This window comes from Primulina eburnea, chromosome 6, assembly GCF_022965805.1.
Source record: "Primulina eburnea isolate SZY01 chromosome 6, ASM2296580v1, whole genome shotgun sequence".
NCBI classification, from domain to species: domain Eukaryota; kingdom Viridiplantae; phylum Streptophyta; class Magnoliopsida; order Lamiales; family Gesneriaceae; genus Primulina; species Primulina eburnea.
The window spans coordinates 17049041-17055709 of NC_133106.1; the positions used below are offsets into that span (position 1 = coordinate 17049041).

At 31.7% G+C, this 6669-nt stretch overlaps 1 non-coding gene across 1 annotated transcript; it reads left to right on the plus strand.

The window, feature by feature from the left end:
* The first annotated feature begins 4582 nt into the window (after positions 1–4582).
* LOC140835585 (small nucleolar RNA R71) lies at positions 4583–4689 on the plus strand. Its single transcript, XR_012118908.1, has one exon. It is a non-coding gene; the product is annotated as a small nucleolar RNA R71 (small nucleolar RNA).
* Positions 4690–6669: the final 1980 nt, after the last annotated feature.

Consider the following 6669-nt stretch of genomic DNA (forward strand, 5'->3'; position numbering starts at 1 on the left):
ACATGATTTACAACATATGGGCCTGTCCATCTTGATCGTAATTTTCCTGGGAATATGTGAAGTCGAGAATTATAAAGTAAAACTTTTTTACCAATCTCAAAAGATTTTCTAAGAATTGTTTTATCATGAAATTATTTTACTTTTGCTTTATAAATCCTTGAATTCTCATACGCGTCATTTCTGAGTTCATCAAGTTCATTAAGTTGCAATTTACGCAATTTGTTGGCATCATCCATGCTTGAATTTAAAGTTTTGATCGCCCAATAAGCTTTATGTTCCAATTCCAAAGGCCAATGACAATGTTTTCCATAAACCAACCTATAGGGAGACATATTCAATGATGTTTTAAAAGCTGTTCGATATGCCCAAAGCGCATCATTAAGTCGCAGAGACCAATCTTTTCTATTTGAGTTAACAGTTTTTTCCAAAATTTGCTTTATCTCCCTATTAGCTAATTCAACTTGTCCATTTGTTTGAGGATGATAAAGAGTAGTTACTTTATGAGTAATACCATATTTTTTCATTAATGAAGCAAATGGTTTATTAACAAAGTGAGTTCCCCCATCACTTATCATGGCTCGAGGAACTCCAAATCTACTAAAAATATTTTCTTTTAAAAATTTGATAACGATTTTATGATCATTTGTTCGACATGGAATTGCCTATATCCATTTGGAAACATAATCAACTGCAACTAAAATATAAAAGTATCCAAACGACGGTAGAAAAGGTCCCATAAAATCTATTCCCCAACAATCAAAGATTTCACTTTCAATAATAGGATTCAAAGGCATCATGTTTCTTTTTGAAATCGCACCCAATTTTTGACAATTTTCACAGATCTTGCAGATTTCGTGTGTGTCTTTAAACAAAGTGGGCCAATAAAATCCACACTGCAAGATTTTTGCAGTTGTTTTCTTTGAAGAAAAATGTCCTCCGCATGCTTCTGAATGACAAAATTTAATGACACTAATTACCTCATTGTCGGGTACGCAACGTCGAAAAATTTGATCCGGACAATACTTGAACAGATACGGATCATCCCAATAAAAGTTTTTTACCTCATTCAAAAATTTTCTTTTATCTTGAGAACTCCATTGCGGTGGCATTTTTCCTGTCACAAGAACATTTACTATGTTAGCAAACCAAGGTGTAGTAGTAAATGAAAATAGATGTTCATCAGGAAAATTATCGTGAATTGGTGTCATTTCACAAGATGATCTTGTTACTAGTCTCGATAAATGATCGGCTACGACATTCTCGGTTTTTTTTTATCTTTGATCACAATGTCAAATTCTTGGAGCAACAAAATCTATCGTATCAGTCGTGGCTTTGCATCCTGTTTGATCAACAAATATCTAATAGCAGAATGATCAGTAAACATAATAGTCGTTGATCCAATCAAATAAGAACGAAATTTATCTAATGCAAATATTACAGCAAGTAGTTCTTTTTCAGTCGTGGAGTAATTCATTTGAGCATTGTTTAAAGTTCTACTTGCATAATATATCACATAAGGCTTACCATTTCTTCTTTGACCCAATACTGCACCGACTGCATAATCACTCGCATCGCACATGATTTCAAATGGTAAAGACCAATCAGGAGGTTGCATGATAGGAGCTGATGTTAAATCTCGAATTATTTTATCAAAAGCATTTTGACATTCTTGAGTCCACTCAAATGCAATGTCTTTTGTTAAGAGGTTACAAATGGGTGTAGAGATTAAACTAAAGTCCTTTATAAACCTCCTATAAAATCCAGCATGTCCCAAACATGAGCGAATTTCTTTAATGGTTTTTGGAGGGGGTAAATTGGAAATGACATCAACTTTTGCTTTATCAACTTCAATTCCATGAGATGACACGACATGTCCCAAAACAATTCCAGAAGTAATCATGTAATGACATTTTTCCCAATTTAAAATAAGACCTTTTTCCTCGCATCTTTTTAAAACTTTTTCCAAATTTTCAAGATAATTATCAAATGTATTACCAAAGACAGTTAAATCATTCATAAAAATTTCCAAACAATTTTCAACCATGTCGCAAAAAATGCTTAGCATACATCTTTGAAATGTTGCTGGGGCATTGCATAATCCAAATGGCATCCTTCTAAATGCAAATGTTCCACAAGGACATGTGAATGTAGTTTTATCTTGATCTTCGAGTGCAACGGGAATTTGTTAATAACTTGAATATCCATCAAGAAAACAATAGTATGGATGACCTGCTACTCTTTCTAAAATTTGATCCAAAAATGGTAATGGAAAATGATCTTTTCTAGTGGCGTCATTTAATTTTTATAATCAATACACATCCGCCAACTAGATGGGATTCGACTTGTTAACAATTCACTTTTTTCTTTTTTTATCACTATGATGCCAGATTTTTTTGGAACTACTTGTGTTGGGCTTACGCACTTACTATCAGAAATAGGGTAGATAATCCCAACATCAAGTAGTTTGAGAACTTCAGTTTTCACAACATCTTTCACTTGTGGATTTAATCTCCTTTGTGGTTGTTGAGATGTTTTTGCATTTTCTTCTAAGTGAATTTTGGGAGAGCAAATTAGTGGATTAATGCCCTTGAGATCTTTTAGTGTCCAACCAATTGCATTTTTATGCCTTTTAAGCATATCAACTAATTTACCTTCTTGATCACTTTCCAGTTTCGAAGAAATTACCACCAGATATGTTTCATCTTCTCCAAGAAATGCATACTTCAATTCTTCTGGCAAGGGTTTTAACTCCAATATGGGTGGTTCGTCTTTGTTCTCATATTTTGCATCAAATTCTTTCTCTGATCCTGGTAACGAGTGATACCTGATAAAATCACCAAGATCAAATTCAATATTTTCTTTAACAGTTTCAATTCAACAAATATCTAATTGATCACGAGTACTCCCTTCTTGAATGTTTTCTTCCACAAGAGTTTCAATAAGATTTTCATCTTCACTTTCATCTCCTTTGTCATGTGGTTGCTTACAAAGATTAAAAACATTGAGATCCAAGGTCATGTTACCAAATGACAACTTCATTATTCCATTCCTGTTGTTTATAAGAGCATTAGAAGTTGCTAAAAATGGACGACCCAGAATTACAGGAATTGCATTACAAACTTCGATAGGTTGGGTATCTAAAACTATGAAATCGACAGGTTATACAAAGTTATAAACTTGGACCAATACGTCTTCTACCATACCTCTTGGCACTTTAACAGATCTATCGGCAAGTAAAAGTGTTACCGAAGTATATTTTAACTCGCCTAGATTGAGTTCTTGATAAACTGAATATGTAAGTAAATTCACACTAGCTCCAAGATCAAGCAAGGTTTTTTTAATCTTTCGTTCTCCATTAATACATGAAATAGTAGGACAACCAGGGTCTTTGTATTTCAAAGTAATATTATTTTGAATGATTGCACTTGCTTGTTCGGCTAAAAATGCTTTCTTTTTCCATTCAATTTTTTTTTCACAGTGCACAAGTCTTTCAAAAATTTTGCATATGATGGTACCTGTTTTATTGCATCTAATAAAGGAATATTAAATTACTTGTTTAAAAATATCTTATATATCAGAATTCAAGTTCGATTTTTTTGTATTTTTCAATGCATGAGGGAATGGTGGTGACACTATCTGTTGAACCTCCTCTTCGCAAGTTATGGGTTCCACTTCCTTACCCTTTGGAGTTGATTTATCATCATCTTCACAAGGTTCAAGAATGTATTTTTCCACAACCTTACCACTTCTAAGGGTAATAACAGATTTTACCTGATCCATCGGTTGAGTTCCAGAAGTTCCAGTTTGTGAATGATGATCCTTGGGATTAGGCAGCGGTTGTGAAGGAAATTTACCTTTTTCATGAACATTAAGTGCAGATGCAAATGTAGCAAGAGTATCTTACAAATCTGTCATGGTTTGAGCAGTTTGAGTATTGGTAGACTCTTGCTTTGCAATGAAAAAATTCAATGTACCTTCCAAATTTCTTTTAGGTGGAGGAACATAAGGTGCATAATTTTGAAAATTTTGTTGATATTGGAAATGTGGTTGTGAAAATTGTGCAGCATTATCATTCCTCCAACTAAAATTTGGATGATTTCGCCAACCTGGATTGTAATTTTGAGAAAATGGTTCAAAATTTGGCCTTTTGAAATTGTTCAAAACATTGGCTTGTTCATGGAGACATTCTTTAAAAGAGAGCAAAGTGGGACAATCTTTTGTAAAATGATCACTTGTATCACAGATGCGACACACAATTTCTTGAACAGATTTTTATTGACCATTCTTTTTCAATTCAAGTGCCTCAACTTTTCTTGCCAAAGAGGTAAATCTAGCTTGAAAATCATGTTCATCTTTGAGAGTGTGAATGCCTCCACCAAATGTAGGAGATTGAATCTTGTTTGATGGTTCGATTGTACCTATAGTGTCCCAATTTTGAGCATTTTCAGCTAATGAATCGAGATACTCAATTGCCTCGTTTGGATCTTTATCTTCAAATGTTCCATTACACATAAATTCAACCATTTGCCTATCTTTAGGTGTTAAGCCTTCATAAAATTGAGAAACAACTCTCCAAATTTCAAAATCATGATGTGGACAAAGATTAATCAATTCTTTGTATCTATCCCAACACTGATAAAAAGTTTCTCCTTGTTTTTGATTGAAAGTAATGATTTGCCTTTTGAAAGAATTTGTTCTATGAGATGGAAAAAACTTTTTCAAAAATTGTTGTTGCAATTCATCCACAGTTCGAATAGATCCCGATCTAAGATTTTGTAGCCAAGTTTTAGCTTTATCTTTTAAAGAAAAAGGAAAAAGCTTAAGTCGAATGGTGTTCATGCTATAATTTAGATCATTATATGTGTTGCACACTTCTTCAAACTCTCGTAAATGTATGTATGGATTTTCAGAATCTAAGCCATGAAAATTGGGTAAAAGTTTGATAATACCAGGCTTAAAATTGAAATGAGATGCATCAGGGGGAAAAACAAGACATGAAGGTGCACTAGTACGTGTAGGATTCATGTGATCTCTAGGTGTTCTTCGTCTATCATGATCATTTTGAGATTGAATTTCATCTTCATTTTCTTGGATGGGTTCTTCCGCCATGTTTGGTAAAAATAAAGTGTTATTTCGAATGAGTTGACCACTAAGTGTACGTGACCAAATGCTCATGCAAATGCAAATGCAAAAGAATAAAAACACACAAAAGCAATAAAAATTCAAATAAAGAAAAATAAACTATAAACAAAATTAAATAGACTTCAAATTAAATTATACTTCCCCGGAAACAGCGCCAAAAACTTGTTGTCACTTTGATTGTTGCACTCCCAAGAGCAGGTTGTCCATAAGTAGTATAACTCGGTGAGTGCGATATCGTATCCAGAGGGAAGCTAAGGTAATTACAAGTCCACTACAATATCTTTTTGTTTTGTTTTTTTTTTTTAATTTTAATTGTTTGAATCTTTAGTGGGTAAATTTTAATTGCTCAAATTTTAATTTAAGTAGTTGAGATTAAAGGATCCACTCTTGGTATTTTAATAAAGTTAACATTAACGAACAATATTGAAATCCACTTGATAAAATGGTTCCAATATATTAAATAATCATATTTATATTATGTTATATATTATTATCTTATAAGTATATAATATATACCAAAACTTATAAATGTGGTCAAGTATTTATTGTGCTATATATATTTTTAAACACTAAATCAAGGTTCCAACATTAAATGGTTGGTAAAACCAAACAAACATTTAAATGGTAGATAAATTAATACTATGATATATTCATATATAAAAAATCAAGGAATCCAATTTAAATGGTTGGCAAAACCAAACTAACATTTAAATAGCTCCAAGAATTTAATATTATAATATATTTATATATAATAAATCAAGACATCCACTTTAAATGGTTGGTAATACTAAACTAACATTTAAATGTTTCCAAGAATTTAGTGTAACATATAGCAACAATAAATCAAAACTCTCACTTATAAGTAGGGTATAAAAATGTTTAAAGAAATAAATATAACATAAACAATAAATAATGATTAAATAATATAAAACATAGATTCTTACCTTTTAATAACCTTATTATCATGCCAAGAGTTTCACCTTATCATCTCAATTTTAGGAAGTTAGCTATTCATTATTCAAAGTGTAAAACTTTGAATATGAAATTAACATGCTAATTGTATTTAAATGAAGAAATAAAGAAAAAAAATAGAGAGAAATATTATGAACTCAAAGGTTTGTTCATAGAATGAGGGATATCTCAATACATTACAATGCACCCCTATTTATAGTCAAATTTTGGGAGACAACCACAAATAAAATATATTTTTTTTTTACACATAAGTCTTCATTGGTGTTCCAAGATATTATATTACATTACACATTACTTTTGAGAATCTTCTTCTCTAAATTTGCTTCTTCACATAAAAAGAAACATGTGAATAATTGAGTTTTCTAGTTGTGGTATTTTTTTCAGACTATTTGACCAAGTAATTTGAGAAATATGGTCAAAATACTAGAGCATGGTAAAACTGTCACTCCTTTGGTAACTTTATTTGTTTCATAATTTGATTCCAATTGTGAGAGGATTTTTATCTCATGCTTGCCACCAATATTGTAGATATTAACATCAACTTTCTACAGGTCC